Genomic DNA, 19,710 nt, shown 5'->3' with positions numbered 1-19,710 from the left:
AGTTTAAATTTTTCACAACAGCTGCCCTTTAGGAAATTAGGATGATAGGAGTTAAGGTTAGTAAACTTTAACCCCCTGAGTTTAAGGTTATTAAAAATAACTTCATTACTGAATGGCATTTGTAACCCGTACATGCTTCTGGGTGGGTCACTGACTCACAGTTCATACTTTTGTATGCAGTAAGCCTTGGCTACCCATGGCTGTCCATTCTGAGAAGCAAAGCAATCATTTTATCAAAAACCAGCCTATGGATTTCCAAATACTGGGTTCATAAAACCAAAACTGAACAAAGAAAAAGTAGTTTTGAGAAAAACACTCAAATATATTTTCAAGTGAAGCAAAATTAAGGTGTTCACAGTCACTAGAAGTTTTAGCAAAAGTTGGGAGAGAACCCTCTCATAAACAACTTTTGTGTTTTGCCTCTTTGCAGTAGGAGTTGTTTGGCTAAGTCTTTGGTTTCTCTCCAGTAAACATTGACTGATTAGGAAGATGAGTAGTATAAGCTAAATGATCAATTTCCATCTACTTTAATATATAAATTATGAAATAATACTCATTATATCAGTTTTTGCCAATTCCAAAATGTGAACCTATTAACAACATTTTAACATCACAAGAGGTGTTCCCTGATAGTCTTTCAAAAACACTTTGGAGGGGATCCCTGGGTGGCTCTGTGGTTTAGTACCTACCTTCCACCCAGGGTGTGATCCTGGAGTCCCAGGATCAAGTCCCACATCAGGGTCCCTGCATGGAGCCTCGTTTTCTCTCTGCCTGTGTCTCTGCCTCTCTCTCTCTCTGTGTCTCATGAATAAATAAATAAAATCTTAAAAAAAAAAAACACTTTGGAAAATCTAACTTTCAAACTTTGACTTTTGTCCCAGTCCATTGTCTTCTGGCCCTGCTATTAACAAATCATCTCCTCAGAGATCTTGTGGGAAAGCAATGGGTGGCCATAGGCTGGTGTCTTTGAACCAAGAAAGAACTGGATGAACATTGCCATGCTGTAGGCTACCCCAGTAGCTTTGTGATCTGTGATCCAAGCAAAGTTGGGGATAGATGAAGGTGACCACATTTTTCTTTAGTAAATGGAAGATAGCAGTTCCCAACTACTTCTCTTGAGTGAGAGAGCAAAGTCCCTATACATTTGGCAATTTCATTGAAGTGAATTATGGAAGCCAGATAGCCCTTAAGATAAGTAGGAAACTTATCATTGTGTATAAGAAAGGAAGGAGAAACGCAGAGAAGGGCTTTCTGGAATACACCAGCATAAAATTTCCCAAGAACAAGTAATTTGTATAAATTCCTCTAAGCTAAGAAAGCTGAGGATATTTGAGAGAGGAAAGGAAAAAAATGAGTATTTTTAAAGCACCCCAGAAACATAATAACTCACAACAACAACAATCCTGTCACCGCCGGAGTGGACAGTCACTGTTCTGTCAACCCTTCATGAATAAGATGAGATGCCAAACATGGGTTTCTGCTTTTCTGAAAGTTGCCCATAGGTAAGAGTAAAATAAAAACCATAAAATGCAGAACAGTATGATCCCTTTACTCTGAATAATTTAGAAGGTAAAGAGAAATGATGGTAGCTTAGGTGAGAGAGGCCTAAAAGTTCAATACTTGGTTTAAAACTCAGAAGCCAGATGTGTTTTCAGAAAGCAGCAATTCATTTCTTTTTTTAAAGATTCTATTTATTTATTCATGAGAGACACAGACTAAGAGAGAGAGGCAGAAACACAGGCAGAGGGAGAAGCAGGCTCCATGCAGGGACCTCGATGTGGGACTCGATCCTGGGAATCCAGGATCACACCCTGGGCCGAAGGAAGACGCTTAACCGCTGAACCACCCAGATGTCCCATGAAAGTGGCAATTCTAATTATAGTGGCTGGGAGCATTGAATTGCCCTGAGAATCTGAAGAAAGCTATGCAACCTCCCCGAAAATAGAAACCTATACACCTATACATGATTTTTTGCATTCAGTTCATGAAATTTCACTGCCAATATAATTCTTTTGCATATGTAATAGATTAATATCTCCTGCTGAGCAGACTAGTTTTTTAAATGAGTTTTGCAAATGCTTGAGATTATAAGATTGGTCAAGATTATTAGTGAGGGGCAGTGATTAGCTGTGTCCCACAGATTTATTAGTGGTGGATCATTTCTTCCTACCCTGCCTCAAAGAAAAACTAGGTAAATAAAATAAGAAAGACAATGGCAGACCAAAAGCAGTGAATGCTCTTCAGTGTAAACTGGCACTTAAGCATGTGGACATTTTTCTTCTACCTCTATTTTTTGGCAGCTTTTGTTCCAGTTATTAAGATCTTTGAGAGACAATGCATGACTGTGTTGGTCTGTATCTTTTACCTAAGACAGTTACCTGCCATGGCACAAAACCATGTCTACCAGACTCTAAAATATAGTATTGTCTCACTCATAGTTTGCTGTGGGAGTGTCTAGTTATCTGGTCACATCCCAGAAGCAGGGGGCGGGGAAGATCCCTTCTGAAGCCAATGATTTCCAGTCACTTTAAGATTGTAATCTGAAAGGGCAGAGCACAATGACTGTCGTTCAGAGAAAAAGGAAGAGATGCACATCACAAACGGGAAATGGGAGAACAAGAGGCAAAGGTACCGAAACTTTATTCAGTAAATATGAAACATATGTGGTGCCTGGAGCACAGATCCAGTTTCCTAGATGCAAATTTCATGGCAAAGCAGCAAAAGCCTGAAGAACTACTTAGTTTGTAACTGACTTAATAATGAGCATCACTTTTCAGTTTTCCTGCTATAATGTTTAAAGCCAGAACACATTGATCACTCAAAATCTCAGCACAGAAAGGTAGTGGGCCTGACTTTGAAGCTCCAGGGAATTGTGCGCCTGGGCTGACATCAGTATCCAAAGCCTTGAAAACACAAAATAGTTGAAGGCTCATCTCTCTTATTAATAGAGTTCCTCCTGATAGAGTGGACTCCTTAATGAAAAGTAGAGAGAAATCCCCTAAAATAATCTGTGTGATAACCAATTCAGCATCAGCATTTCAATTCTCCAAGTTTCTTTACCCTAAATAGCTAAGCAGTAATGTCAAGTAGAAACACTAGCGGTTGACCATACCCTCTCTCCTTTCCTTACCCTGGTCAAATGGGGCTGTTTGATACAAGAAAGGAAACTGGATCTAAACATTTACTATTTGTAGGTTGGTAAATAGATTCAGAACAGCCGCATAACAGAAATTTAACTAAGAATGGCATGTTAGGGACACAGATTTAATATTAAAACCAACACCAAAAGAGTTGTGTGTTTCTTTGACACTTTGTGGAGTTAAAACCAAGGACAAAGGCTAATTACAGGATAGCATGGTAGGTCTGGATAGTTGATATTTGATAGGACTTGCAACACACACACACACAGGCACGCACACCCCCAAAGCCCTGCTTTGGCTGGAAATTAAAGAAAGCATGGCCTTCAGACCAAGTCAGATACCTGTTCTGCCTGCCAACCTGATCAGTTCCCACTCTTTTCTCCTCGTACCAACTAAAAAGTATAAGAGATTGGAAGTTGTGAAAATTTCAGTAAGAGGTATACATGGCCTCAGTGCAAGGCACTTGATCTGAATTTGAAGTGTCTTTATCACCGGAATGGAGATTTTTTTCCATTTTGTTTCATTCCAAATAATAACGAGGCATCAGTTTAGCTCTGAATGTCCTTATATGTTAGGGAGACACATAATCAGTTGCCCCACAACTGACTTGCATTTAGGAAACTAAGAATCCTTCAGTTGTTTGTCAAAACTGCTGTAAAACTAGGTGCTACTTTTTTTTTTTTTTTAAAGGTGACTGAACTGTTCAGGTATTGACCAATGATGCTTTTGATTTCAAAAGGAAGTAACATGTTTACTGATAAAAGACAATTCCTAAAATTCTTGTGAACAGCTTAGTTTTTTGGCTACAATCCCACAGTACTGCAGTAGGATGTTTTGTAGGCTAAATGACTTCATATGAGTGGATTTGTTTTTGGTATCTTTTTTACATTTATAACTGATTTCCTTATCTGTACTTCAACCAATACCACACGGTTTTAATTACTATAGATTTAAAGTCATTCTTGATATTTGTTGGTACAAGTCCTTTGATTGTTTTTTTTCCCCCTTCAACAATGACTTAATTCTCTTTACAATTTCCATTTTAGTATGAAATTTAAAGTCAATTTGTCATTTTTCCCATTCACGGAAAAATACAATCAGGACTATTACATAGATTATATGTTCAGTTTATAAATGAATTTGGGGTCAATTTATAATCTTGCAATATGGCTATGATTTATCCCTCTATTTACTTCAATGCTTTAAAATTTCTCTCAATAATGTTTGTAATTTTACATGTAAAAGCCTCATTCATCTTTAATATTATTACAAATTTGATAAGAGACATTAAATATATCAAATACTTTACTGAATCTGTTGAGATGATGTTATTTTTTCTCCTTTATCCTATTAGTGAGGTGAGTTACATTATTTTCTGGATATCTAACAACTCTGCACTCCTGAAATCAACCCAATGTGATCATTATCTATCATCTAATTGATACATTTCTAGAATTGACTTACTACTAACGTTGTGGAGGATTTTTTAGGTATGTTCACTTTCCTTTCTTGTAATATCTCCTTCAGGTTTTGGTAGTCAGGTTTCGCTGGTCTCAGAAAGTGAGTTTGTAAGTGTTCCCACATTTTCTATGCTCTGGAGGAGTTTCTGAAGCCCTTATCTCTTCCCTAAATGTCACAAATACTTTCCAGTAAGGACAACTGAGCTTGGAGTTTTTTGTTTGGGGTTTTGTTTTGTTTTGAGGTGTGTGCGTGCGTGTGTGTGTGTGTGTGTGTGTGTGTGATGGGGGAGAAGGTTTATAATCACAGATTCAATTTTTCATTATTTCATTTTTCAGAATTTCTGTTTTTACTTATTTTGGTTTTGCTAAATTATCCTTTATGTTTAAAGAATTTTGTCCATTTGACCATAACCTAATTTTGGTCAAAGCTGATCATTATATCCTCTTTTTTTTTAAAGACTTTATTTATTTATTCATGAGAGACAGAGAGAGAGGGAGAGAGAGAGAGAGAGAGGCAGAGTCACAGGCAGAGGGAGAAGCAGGCTCCATGCAGGGAGCCTGACGTGGGACTTGATCCCAGGACTCCAGGATCACACCCTGGGCCAAAGGCAGGTGCTAAACCGCTGAGCCACCCAGGGATCCCTCATTCTATCCTTTTTAAAACCTCTTCATTATCTATGGAACATGGTAATGCTGGTGATTGTGTTTTTCTCTTTTTATGATATCAATCTTAGTCACTTATTGATCTTAGGTTTTACAAAGAACCAACCTGTAGCTTTATTGATTTACTCTATATTATTTTGCTATTTCACAGATATCTGCCATTTGCTTTGTTATTTCATTTCTTATTCTTTCTTTGGGTTTAATTTGCTATCCTTTCCCTAGTTAATTTGGTGAATACTTAGATCTATTCCTTTCAGCATTTTTTTTCCAGATATGCACTCATATCTCCCTCAAGGCATTGATTTAGCAGAATCCCACCAGGTCTGTATTATTTTTCATTGTCATCTGTTTCAAAATGTTTTCTTATTTACTAATATTCTACTCCTTATGCTGATGCCATCTTTTTAAACCTGTGAATCATTTAGAAATATATTGCCTGATTTGCAAATATTTATGGATTTTCTAGTTCTCTTCCAACTGAATATTTTGAGTACTTCCTTGGCCTCCTCCTCCATAGCATACCCTAAATTGCTAGCTCTATCTTTGCAGCACTACAAGATTGACTAAATCTCCTTTATCCTCCAAAGAATATTTGCCCCACCTAGGTATATCTTAAGCATTAACAAAAAACTCGATGAAGGATTTCACACAGAATTTTAAGTTCAAGTCTCTGAAGTTCTATTTTCTTCTCTCTGTGATCTGGTTCTCATAAGTAGTGAATGCCTTGGAAGCATTGATCCTTGTTCTCTAGCTCTCTAGCCCAGAGACACTACTGCAAGCCCCACACACATGTGGCCTCTAATTCATGCCTGCAAATGAGCACATGCTCCAAACAGAAAAAGAAAAGGCTATGTGGTGTGCAATTCAATGTGCTTCTCTTGTCTCTGGTTTTTGGCCTCTCAAGTCCTGGCTGCCTTAGCTACTTTCTGATGTCTTCAAGCAGTTGTTTTTGTAGTTTATTCAGCTTTTATAGTACTTCTCAATGAGAAACTTAGTCCAATTGAAGCTACTTCATCAATGGCCAGAAGCAGGTTTTTTCAACCAGCATTTTTACCTACCACAGTGTGATAGATTTGATTATTATTGTTCAAAATATTCCACTCCTTCTTTTAACCACTTTGGGAGAAGGGTACTTCCTTTCCACTTGGCCTTGGGTTTGGTCTTGTGACTTTCTTTGGCTATTAGGATATTAGCAAGAATGATGCAAGCGGAGGCTTTAGATGCATGTGTTTGGCTCCATAAGCCTTCTCAGTCCTCTGCCATGCCATCAGAAGAACTTGCCCAGTTGGCTTGTTGCTCCAAGGAGGATGAGAAACATGTGGAGCTGAGCTTCCTGGCCAGCCCACAGACCTGCAGCGAAGAACAGAACTGCCGAGCTAGATCAAGAAATTCAAGTCACCCCACATGAATGAGCTCAGCTATAAGTAACAAAGTGACGCTAACCAATTAGCAATCCTTGAGAATAAGTTATTATGATTGTTAAGACACTGGTTGTGGGGATGTATGTTATGTAGCATTATTTTGGCAACACCAAAATACTTACTGATACATAATGACTTCCCGTTATTTCCTTCTCTTCCACCTGCAGCAGAATCAGCTTCCTGTGAACATGCTACAATATTTAAAAGTGGGACAATGGGACCAAGGGTACATGCAAGCTTGATAACTCCACACACAGTTCAATATTCTCTCTCAACTCAAATGGAAAGCATTAGTTATTCCTTGGAAGCATGGATGCCAAAGATACAAATACTAACACAGATCTATTTTCACAGATTTTTAAAAATTGAGATACAGTTGACATATAACAGAGTATAAGTTTAAGGTATACAATATGTTGGCTTGTACTTTTATCATGTCACATATTTATCATTTCTTTTTGAATTAAAAACAGTTATGATTTAGTCTCTTAGCAACTTTGAAGTTTATACTACAATATTGTTGACTATAATCACTATGTTGTGCATTAGCACTCCTGAACTTATTTATCTATTAGTTGTAAGTTTGTCCCTTTAAACAAAATCTTCTCTATTCCCTTAGCTCCCAGCCCCTGGTAACCACCATTCTTCTACTCTGTGATCTTACAAGTTTAGTGTATAGATTCCATATATAAGGAATCTTTTTTTTTTAAGCAAATAACTTTATTTCTATCATTCCTTTTTCAAGAACCAAGGAAATATAGAAAATATAAAACAACACAAACAGCTGCAATTTAATTTGGGGGTCGGGGAAGGCGGGTAAAGAAGGAATGGCACAGCCCTTTAAAGCAACTTCCAGGACGGCCTGAGCCGCATCAGGTATTGGGGGGGGCCTGAGAAGACAGGCTCCTATGTCCCAGCTTGGGCCCCAATACATCAGAATGTATTGCTCAGTTTTTTTTCCTGACAACTAGAGAAAGTTGGGTTCAATGTACAAGATTTATTAGTTCTAAAAAACAATTTAAAGTAGAAAAGTTGTACAAGTCAGCAAGACAATCTTTAGTGTTGCTAACTTTTAAATCTGATAAGAAGAGTTATTCTTAAAATGGTATGAAAATTGTTATTCCACACGCATAGAGATTAGTTAACGCAAGTCCAACCTTAGCCCACGGGTCTGGAAAAAAGCAAACCAAAAATATGAGTATATTCTCATGGCTTACATTGTGTCTGAGAATTGCCTGACTTATCTTGAAACATCCAATTGTGCAAATACTGAGCTGCCTACAAGCCAATGAAACCACAATGCGCCATTGGCATGGATCTGTTTATGTGGGGAAAAAAGTCACATTATCACTAGTAGGTTCTTTGAATTGGAAAGACTGAATGGTACCACAAATACCACAACAATCTCCATCTGAAGGCGAAGTGTGCCGATCATGGAATCCCTGAGAAAGATTATTGCTGACAATAGCCTCAATATTCCTCAAAAGAATCTAATGTGTTTGCCAAAGCACGATATTTAAAACAAAAAACAGAGGCCCACAGAAATCCTAAAGCAGTGGACTTAATGAAAAAATAAATTTATGCAACAAACCATGCTTAGTATTGTTTATTGTTTGTTTGTTGGGAACCACTAAACACGTTTAATAAATTGTCAACTGGTTTAAAAATTTTGTGTTATAAAATAGAGAATAATATGTTGAAAGTGAATTTTTAAACATTTGTAACTAAGAAATCAACCACTAATAAATGCACCCTGTGTTTCAAACACACTTCAATAAAGGGTAAAATGTAAAATATAAGGTAGTCCTCTTGCTATTGTCTGAGACTGAAAAGCTAAAACAAGACTGGAGATGGTGTTTTTTTTACCACAGTCAATTCCTTAATATTCTTTCTTATTAATTTCTTTAAACAGTTTTTTTTCTTTTTTCCTGATATAAAAGTAATACAAGTTCATTGTGGAAAAATATACATAAAGCTATGCTGAAACTAAAAACAATCTGGAATTTCACCTTTTAAGTATTTGGGTATATAGGTGTGTATGTAATTTTTAACTGAAGTTGTGTTCATAGTGTACATCTAGATAGTGCCCTGCTTCTTACACTCAATATCAGATCATGAATACATGTGATTTAACATTTAACATTTTGTTTTTTATGTTTTCTTTCTGTGTGTCTTTTCAACAAAGACTGTCCACAGATTCTATTCATAATAGTCCTGAAGGCACTATGGCAAATTATTTTTTAATTATTATTTTAATAAGGCATTTTCTTTCAAAAATACTTGTGATATAACTTTGATTTGCAATAAATATACAGTACTCATTTAGACTTAATTGTTTTCAACACACTTCAAAATCTCTTAAACTAAGCTTTGTGCAGTGGCAGTATCGTAGCCAATGAGGTTTATCCAAGGCGCGATTATTGCCAAAATCTCTTAAACTATGTATTTCTGTTTTGACTTCTTTACATCTTCAGATATTCTTTGAATATACTAGTAGGATATTTGAAAACATATTTCTAGTATCCTCCCAAGTAAAAATCAATTTGGTTTGTAATGAAATTCTAAATCACAGCATTTTAAAGGAAACATCTGTAAGTCCCTCCACTGGATGGAAAAGTTTGAAGTTACTCTGATGTATGTACTCTTCAAAGTAAAATTTTTATTCTCTCTACCTGAGTACTTGTCATTATTTTGTCATTATTATTTCCAAATAACTTGTTTCAATTTGTGTAGTCTGTTTCTCTTACAATTTTTTCCTAGAAATGTCATCATTCAGGCTTCATATATTTTCAATCAGATCAGATATTTTCTTCAAATATATTTTTGAGTATTGCTTATAATTTTTTTGGCATTTACCTCAGAATATGCAAAATCCCAGGTTCTCTCCCTGTTCTCTATCCCTTAGCATCTTCCTTCTCATCATTTTCATACACTTTATTTTTCTCTGCCTCCTAGAAAGGAAAAAGGTTGTCCTCCAACGTTACTGATTTGACTTTTGGGAGTCTCATTTCTATCTTGATATCTGCACTGTGAATTATAATCTAGTATTAGATCTTTAGTTTCTTACCTCCTTTCTCTTATCTAGTCTACTTTTTAATCTTACCTAGCATCTGTTTATTTCAAATCACTGTCTCCTTAAGATTTTCTGCTTTTGTTACATGCAGCCTTTCTATCTCTTGCCAAACTATTTAGCATTCTTCAATAATTTTTTTCTGGACCTGGTATAAGTCACATTCAGAAGTCTATTTTTATTCAGATTTTTAAAAGATGCTGATGGTTCCATTCCCTTGTTCTGCAGTATTTTCATCACATTCATACTTTTTTAAATTCATTCTAGAATGACAGAAGACCTCACTTCTTCAAACCCAACAACCTGCCTAAATTATTTTTGTTTTTTCTACTCATGTTGACTTTGGCTGAATCCACATTTCTATTGATGGAGAGAAGGTGGGTTGAGCAATCAATTGCAAAAGTCTGGAAGGCTTTCTCAGCTAGCATTAGACTGGATCTACTATCTCACTGCCTGGTGACTTCAGAGTAAATTTTGTTCTTCATGATCATAGTCCTCAGCAAGTATGCGTTTCAGACTGCCTTTTCCTCCACATTTTGTTCATTGCGTGTAAAGATCTTGTGCTTTTCTTGTGAGGGGTTCTCTTCAAAGGCAGTATAACACATAACTGCCTCCTCTCTTTTTCTGCCTCTTCATTTCCTGAGTTAGCCTCTAAGTTGGCGCAGGAAAGAGCTAGAGAGTCCCTGGGGAGTACAGACTGCCTTCAAGAACAGTACCTTTGTAAAATACAGTTTTATAGTTTTTCAGCTTACTTAGGTTTGTTTATAGTAAACAGTTGGAGAAGCACGAAGTGTTTTCTGACTCATTTCAGGCAAGCAGTCTTGCTCTGTTTGATAGAATAACACTGGCATCTGCCTTTCTTAAGTTAGGCATTTAAAAATTCCACCCAGATTCCTATCTTTTCCTATGCTTGTTTTTCTGTCTTGTTTGGTATTTTGATGGGGCATTGGTTAGGAAAGGCTGGATTAGAAGCTGCTAACAGAGTGTCATTTTAGCCTAAGCTCTCTCTTTACATCTTTAAGTGTGAATAAGAGTGAATGTCTTTCCTTACAGCTGCTCTGACAGTGCCATGGCTGAGACCTGAAGCATGAATCTTCGAGAGATGCAAACCAGCCTCACTATAAAATGATTCAGGCCAGCCTCCCATCCCATAGGAAGTCCTCTTGCAATCTGGCCATTGCATATCAGATACATACACTGCTATTGTGTATAGCTCCTCTTTTATTCCTGAATGTGGAACAATGCCATTTATTTCTTATATTTCTTAGATGTATGTTAGGGAATCTTGAGAATCTTTATTCTGCATTGTCTATAAATCATCCCATTATGTCAAACAAAACCTGTTTACTTGTGAGTTGAAATTGACAAGAAATAGTTGCATTATATCTGACAATGTGTTCATATGAATCAAAAATAGTTTTTTTTGCAAAGTGCATTAATTTTACTGTTATTAGCAATAATAGCTATTATTTAATAAATAACCATCACACTACTTTCAATGGCACTTAATATCTCAATTGATTCAAATATAGAAATATAATTAGGCCACCATTATTATGATAGATCTTTGTTAATAAATAAATGAATGAATCTTGAATTAAGGTTTCAGGATTCTATGGATTTCATGAAATGGGATATGAATTACTATATATGTGAGTTTTTCTATTGATCAGAGTTTTCAGCAGATTCTCAAAGTGGTTTATAATCCAAAGAAGATTAAGAACCATCTTTATGGGCTTAAAACATATTTGATAAAGTCAGGGTTTTTTTTTTTTTCTATGTGAAATAGCACAGTGCTCATGAAACAACAATTAAAATGTTATCAGGAAAGCTAGAGGGCTCATCTCAGGAAAACATACCACAAAATCACTAGCAATGGCTATGTCCTGGGGCATGTCCCTCACTAAACTTCCAGGACATGAGTTGACTTATTTGTAAAATGAGAAGTTTGGAATAGATGGATAAATTCTAAGATCACTCTTAGCTGTAAAATTCTAAGACTTGTCATGAAGATTCACATATAAACTTTTTTAAAAAAAAATGACATGCAGTTAAAAAATCCTTGCAACAGATACAATTTTATTAACATAATCAATGAAATACTTAAACAGGAAATTAAACTCTTTATAAGTTCTCAGAACCTCATAAAATCGGTTGTCTCTCAACTTCAAGTCTCTTGTAAGCTGGACATTTGATTTCAGATGAAATTACTTGATCAGTTTATGTAGCATACTGCTAGAATAATTTTCTGTTGTAATGCTTTGCGTGATGTTCAAAAGCTTAATGAGCAAAAGCAAACATTGTGGTCACCTACTGAGATAGAATAAGCAAACTAAGGAGTAAAAAATGGGATAAACACAATGGCTCATACAATCTAAACATGCGGTCAAAAGAAAAGGAAAACAACTCTTGTCCCTTCTAAAATACTTGCTATAACTTAGCAGCAGGACAATCAAAATGTGGTTGAAAATGAGTGGTATATAATCACTATGAGGAGACAAGAGAGAAGCTGGCTGAGAAATAGTGGACAAGTTTAAATACTGTAGGGGATTCTTGTTTATTTGCTCTAGAAGAAGTCCAGGCACTCTGTTAGCCAGCACCCTGGGATAAGCTTATAAATATTTACTCTCTTCTTGGCTCAACCACTGGACAAGTGACTGAAAATTACTCACTTCATTTGACTGGAGCTGGGACCACACATCTGACATTTTCAGGCCATTCTGAGTAATTGATCACATCATAAAGAGCTATTTTATAAATGAAGTGGATTTTTCAGTTTGCAGATAAACCATTACTCCATGTGCAATGGATGGGCTCAGAATGGATTCCACTTGACAAAACAGAGGTGTTGACAGCTCTTTATATGTATGTCTAATACTCTATTTCCTTTCAAATGGAGCCATTACCCTAAAGAGTATTGCCAGATATAAAGTTTGAGGAAAATTCTAAACCAGAAAATAACTATGTCTTCAGGCCAGAAATCAACATACATAAAGTGGAAATTTTTTTGAGCCACATAAATTGGCTAGTTGTTGATCATTAGGAAAATAACTAGGAAATGAGAATTTATTTTCCTATTTTAAAATTTTCCTATTTATTTATTATTAGAAAAATAATACTTAGAGAACACTTACTGTATATCAAGGAATATACAAGATGCCTTTTGTATACAAGCCTAAACTAGAGGGGAAAGAAACTGTGGTTGAAAAGAAATTAGTTTATTTTCTTAGGTTCAGGCTTGTCCACTGTCAGACCACAGCATAAAGCTACTTCAGACATAGGCTCAAGCTAAAACTCTTTCCACTACAACGTTTTACCAATCCACTAATTAATCCTGATGTTGTTTTACATTTGGACCTTGTGACAACCAAAATAACAAAACAATGCCCTTTTTTTGTGTTGATGGTGTTTTGTGGGTGTGACATAGATAAGTAGTGAAAATAATAACAGTCATGGAATCCTGAAAATAAGCACTAGAAATAAAAAAATAAAAACAAAAAAACAAAAAAATAAGCACTAGAAATGGCAACATGTCCTTTTAGAAGAAAATGAGGGTGAGTGGCCTGATAATATAACCTAAAGTTATTGCCAAAAAATGTAGTGTTATTAAATATGCCTATTATTTGTACATGCATTATAATGTGTTTCTTTAATTGCATGTGGATAGTGTAATGACTCACTGTAATAATGTATCATAAAGTATCATAATTTCAGTGTACTGGTTTTCTAGAAGAAATAAAAGTGAAGCATTTTCCATAATCCAATGTTTCCTCCATTATTTCAATAAAAAATAATAAATCCTGTAATGTGTAACATTTTTGAGAAGTAGCTTTATATTAGAGTGCCATTGTTGCCCTCAAAACTCTTACAAACCATGAAGAATAAAGCACACATTCAACTGATTTCAACAAACATCTTTATTTATCAATCATCTTCTATTTTCAGTTTTGTACTAGGCACAGAGGAGTTGTGATGCTTAATAAAGACAAATAATTATAATATTTCACTATTACAGCACGCATTATATATGTTACTTATTCACTGAACAAAACTGTATTACAGGCCCTCCAATCCAATGGATGAAAATAGATAATTACTAGGCAAACAAATAAATGCAGCAGTAATTATATCTTGGAAAATGCAACATATAGATAAAATGGAGAGTAGAGAGGGACATCCACTTTTTGAGGTTTATTAAGGAAGACCTACAGAAGGAGTATCTTGAGAACTGAGACAACTTTTACCATGTAAAGTCAATGACTGGGCATCCCATCAGACAGGAATACGTTGGCAAAGGCTCCAAGACAGAAAGGAGCATGGTGGTCCTAGAGATTGAAGGGAAGCCAGTGTGGCTGAAACACAGGGAGCATGGCGAAGGGCTCTTGAAATAAAGCGAAAAGGAAAATTGGAGCAAGATGAGGTCCACAAGAGGTGCAAACTACATTAGAATGCAGAGGATGAAGGAAAAAGCAGAATCTAGAAGCTAGTATTTAAAATTAGATTGTAAAAAATGACATTTTGAAGGTGTATAAGGGGCTATGAACAAGACTGCAATGCAAAAATGCTTTCAACAGTGGCATATAATTACAGATGACTCAAACATTGGTGCAGAGAGATGTGATAGCTTAGTTTGTAATGAGTTTGAGAGGTTTTAAATAATAAGGTTTATGATTTTAAGTATTTGAGCAATAAGGAAACCACTTAAGCCTTATAAACAGGGAGTGGTATGATTCGAGGCAAATTTTGAAAGATTAGTCTAGGGGAATATATGAGACAGGTTGTTGGCAGAGACACCAATGTAAGAGCCAGGGTAATTAAATAGATGTGAGGCAGCAGGTCTAAACTGGGGTGGTCACAGGGAAGTGTTGATGAAGAGAGGAATACAGATACCACTATATTGCTACTAGTCATTAGGTTCTGCATCAATGATCTCAGCTCACTGCCACCCAACGTCCAAGAACCACTGTGCAGAGAAAACACTTTCAGGATAGATAGACTGTACACTCAGTCATTTCTCTGGTTACTTTAAAATTTACCGGTTTTGGAAGCAGACCTTCCACAAGATGTAATTCTGAACCTTGTCACCTTGACCTCCCGTCAAGTCACATGAACTGAATTTCATTTTCATGTAGTACCTCTAAGAAGAATGAGTGAGGTATGTCATGAAAGATGCCCCTGTGGCCTGCATGATTGCACTCATGTTAAGAATGTTGTTGAGGCATGATTCATAATATCACACTGTACAGTCTTTATGATAATCTGGACCGATATTCTATTCTAGTCTCTTAAGAATGCTTGTGCTGGAGTGCCTGGGTGGCTCAGTCAGTTAAGTGTCTGCCTTCAGCTCAGGTCATGATCTCAGGATCCTGGGACCAAGCCACGTGTCCAGCACCCTACTCAGCGGGGGGTCTGCTTCTCCCTCTGGCTGGTGCTCTCTCTCTCAAATAAATAATAAAATACTTAAAAGAAAATAAAAGAATGCTATGCTTCTTCAGAGTACTTGATTTGTTTTACTCTGATCGATAATTATGAAGTTAGTGACTAATCAGAATTCCCTGTTAGGAGTCACTACTGGATACTCTATAAGCAATTTCTGATCCTCATCTTAAATACATCAGTCTCTGATGATTACCTTTCTGTCTGAGCTTCCATGTCATGCCCTTGCCTCTTTCCTTTTTCTCTATTTATCGCATGAAATCCTCCTGAAGTTTGTAAGACTTTGTAAATTACCTTAACTATTTTTTAGAACAAGTAATAATATGATTAAGAAAATGGGATAAAATGCTGAATAGATGCTCATTCTTTTTCTTCTAGCCCACTTTTCCTACTTGCCTTAATGGACAGGGGTTTTATAAGGAACTGACAAGACCAAAATCTATCTTTAAAAAAAAAAAAAAAAGCATAAGCTGTTCTTATCCATTCATTTCATGTCTGCCATTTAAAAAAAAATTATTTACTTATTTTAGAGAGAGAGTGTGTGTGAGTCACAAGAGGGGCAAAGGAAGAGAATCATTTGAAGAGGATCCCTACTGAGCACAGAGTCCTACACAGAGCTCAATCTCATGATCCTGAGATCATGACCTGAGCCGAAACTAAGAGTTGAATGCTTGACTGACTGAGCCACCCAAGATTTCATGTCTGCTATCTTGGAAACAGAAGGCCAAAAATTGTAAAACCAAAGATCTATAATCTCAGACAAGTCTGCATTTATAGAAGGCAGAAGATCTGGAGGAGACTAAATGACCTAGATTAGGGAAAATAAATTTTAAAAGAAATTAGAACAAAAGTAAGGACAAATGGGAAGAAAGGGAAATACCCAACTGAAATATTTCTGATTTTAACCACTAGATGGAGTAAAGCCAAAAATATCTGCTTCATTTTGGAATGTTGAGACTATCCCATTAACTACATAATAAAATGCTCTCACTGACATGGACATAGTGAAATTCATTCCAATAAGAAATTCTGAATGTATTCCCTGTCACGGTCATAATTCCCTAGACTTTCAAGTAAGAAGGATGTGATATTCCATTTGTAGGTGGTAGAAAGGACCCAGCAAGGTAAAAGGACTCAAACTGTCCCAGGGACATAGAGTTGGTGATGGAAGCCATCATCCTATGCAGTGGTTGACAGTTGATTCAGACCTGTATTGTACATTCTGTTGGATTAATGAAAAAATATAAAATAGTACTATAAAGTGAGTCTCTTTAGTCACTTGTCAGCCCCTCATCTCCAATGAATGGATGTGGGAAGTAACTACAATGCCCTCCCTTCTCACATATAGCATTGGCCCCATTTGCTTATGATCTGTTGTAAAAGGACCACAGACGTGAGCATAGTCTTATGATTCTAGAAGGCAAAGAGAACATGTGATATGTTAGAGATTACCAAAGTTTTAGTCAGTCTTCAAGGCCATTTAGTCAACAAATATTTATGACCTACCCTGTGCTAGGAACTGGTGAGCAGAATGAACAAGACAGACCTGGTTCCTGATCTTGTGTCCTTTAATAGTAATGCTAATTGCAAAATTTACTATATGTCAGGCACTGTTGCAATCTCTACTTGACTAATTTAAACCTCACATAAATACTTAAGGTAGATATTACTATACTCATTGTATAAATGAAGAAAGTGAAGCACAAAAATGAAGTAATTTGGAGTTCCAGTTTCTGTTCCAAAATGTAAGGGGCTTGAAAGTCATCTTCCCTGTCCTCCTAACAAGGAAAAAAGAGTTGAACAAGTTAAATCTCAAGAACTCTTCTTAGATTCATCAGATAATCGAGGCAATGAGGTAAACTGTTGCCCTGAAAACTGGAGAAACACGTAGACACAGAAAATCACAATTTGTGAGAAACAGAAGCCCAGAAGCAAAATTCCACAGCTGAGTTCCGTATCAGCTTGAACACTTAAAACTGTAATTGGTGAGTTGTTAGATGCTCAGTGTATACTAGCTTGAGGAATAAACACTCTGGGGTGCAGTCTTGCGTGACTTCCACACTTTTGTGAGTTTTACCTCCAGGATCCCTACCAAGCTCTTATAGTGAAAATCTGAGAAAAAAATCCTTTCCTACTTCTAGCAGAAGGGAAAAGTAAGCATTTTGAAATATGACCAAAATTCTCTGTCCTCCTTAAAAAGAGGCTGCCCTCAAGGAAAACTATTTTGCCAGGTCCCAACTAACAGGAGCTCTTAACAAGCCTAAACAACCTGGAAAAATGGAAAAATCCAACTCCAGTTTCCTCTAACCAACTGAGTTAGGAAATAGCTAGCTTGGATGCACTAAAAGATTGAGACCTAATTGTAGGACTATAGAATATGTTCCCTGCTTCACACCTTACCTATCACTTCACTTGAGTTCCAGTACAATACCAGAGGATTACAGCTAAAATAACTGCAAGCCTCAGATCCTGTTTAAGGAGTCTATAGAAACACTCAAAGGCCAACAGGGATGACAAAAACAATGATATCAGAAGAAATTTTAGCCTCTGATACCAGAGCTACACAGATTAACTCTTAGCCAGAAACATGTAAGACCTCATACTAAAGGCCTATCTATCTCTATTCCTTTGACCAGATATATTACATTCAGCTTTCAACAAAAAATTACAAAGCATGCTAAAAAGCAAAAACAAAAACCAAAGAAAAAAACCAGAGTGAAGAGACAAAGCAAAAATCAAAACCAGACTCAGATATGGCACAGAGTTTGGAACAATTAGGACAGGAATTTTCAATAAGTATGATTATAAGTGAAGGCCACTAATAGAAATAGTAGACAAAATACAAGAACAAATGTGTAATGTAAGTAGAATGATGAGAACTTTACGAAAGAATCAGAGGGACATGCTAAAAATTTTTTAAAAACTATAACAGAGATGAGGAATGTACCTCATAGGCTGATTGGTAGACTGGGCATAGCCAAGAAAAGAATCAGTGAGCTTAAAAATATATCAATATATCAAACTTGCAAAGTTGAGAGGCAAACAAAACAAAACAGAACAAAACAAAACAAAACCAATGACAACAAAACTTCAAAACAGCAAAGACAAAAAAAGAGGGGAGAAGAGAATTTCCAAGAAGTATGAGGGCAATTACAAAATATAAAATATGCACACGATGGGAATACCAGAAGGAGAAGAAAAAGAGAAAGGAATAGAGGAATAAAAGATAACATAAAGATAAGTTTCTTGATATCAGTTTTGGCAATGATTTTTTTGGATTTAATGCCAAAAGCAAAGGCAACAAAAACAAAACAAAATGAAACTCCGGCAGGACTACATCAAACTAAAAAAGCTTCTATACAACAAAGGGAATCATCAACAAAATGAAAAGGCAACTTATTGAATAGGAGAAAATATTCACAAATCATAAAGCCTATAAGTTTTTAATTATACATATTATATATATTTATATATAATATATACATATATATACTCATACAACTCAAAGGAAACAATTAAACAATCTAATTAAAAGTTTAAGATCTGAATAGACATTTTTCCAAGAAGCATACAAATGGCCCATAGGTATATGAGATGTCCAACATCACTCATCATCAGGGAAATGCAAATCAAAACTATAATGAGATATCACTCACACCTGTTAGAATGATTATTTTAAAAAGATAAATAAGTGTTATATGTAGAATGTGGAAAAAAGATAACCATGGTGCACTGTTAGTGGAATTGTAAACTGGTGCAGCCACTATGGAAAACAGTTCAGAGGATCCCCCCCCTCCAAATTAGAAAGTACAACTACCAAATGATTCAGCAACTCTATTTATGGGATTTTAAATAACCTATTATAAAGCAATTGCATTAATAGGTGAAACATATAAACAACTCAAGTATCCATCAACAGGTGAATGAACAAAGAAAATGCAATGCAATATTATTTCAGCCATAAAAAGGAAGCAAATTCTGCCATATGCGACATCATAGATGGACCTTGAAGGCATTTTGCTAAGTGAAATAAGTCAGACAAGAAAGATAAATACTGCATAATATCATTTATATGTGGATTTTAAAAAATCAAACTAATAGATACAGAGAACAGATTGGTGGTTGCCAGAGATTGCAGGTAAGGGGTGGGCAAATGGGTGAGGTGATCAAAAGCTGCAAACTTCCATTTATAAGAAACATAAGTCCTGGAAATGTAACATTTGAAAAGTCAAGGGTGCTTAGATGGTTAAGCATCCACCTCTTCACTTCAGCTCAGGGATGTGAGATGGAACCCCATGTCAGGCTCTGTGCTTAGTGAGGAATCTGCTTGAGATTCTTTCCCTCTCTTTCTCCTTCTCCCCTTCCCCCCACTCACATGTGTGTGCTCTCTCTCTCTCTCTCTCTAAAGGAAACAAATAAATAAATCTTAAAAAAAATTTAAATGCAAGAGAATATCCAAGAACTATGAGACAGTTACAACAGATACAACATGCTTATAATGGGAAGGCCAGAAGGAGAAG

At 36.0% G+C, this 19,710-nt stretch overlaps 1 pseudogene; it reads left to right on the top strand.

Moving 5' to 3' along the window:
• Positions 1 to 9,050: 9,050 nt before the first annotated feature.
• Positions 9,051 to 9,181, top strand: LOC112649010 (U4 spliceosomal RNA; annotated as a pseudogene).
• The last annotated feature ends 10,529 nt before the right edge of the window (positions 9,182 to 19,710 follow it).

Source organism: Canis lupus, chromosome 7 (genome assembly GCF_003254725.2).
Source record: "Canis lupus dingo isolate Sandy chromosome 7, ASM325472v2, whole genome shotgun sequence".
Classification (NCBI taxonomy): Eukaryota; Metazoa; Chordata; class Mammalia; order Carnivora; family Canidae; genus Canis; species Canis lupus.
The sequence above is the reverse complement of the archived record's forward strand: the minus strand, read 5'-3'. Positions and strand labels throughout refer to the sequence as shown.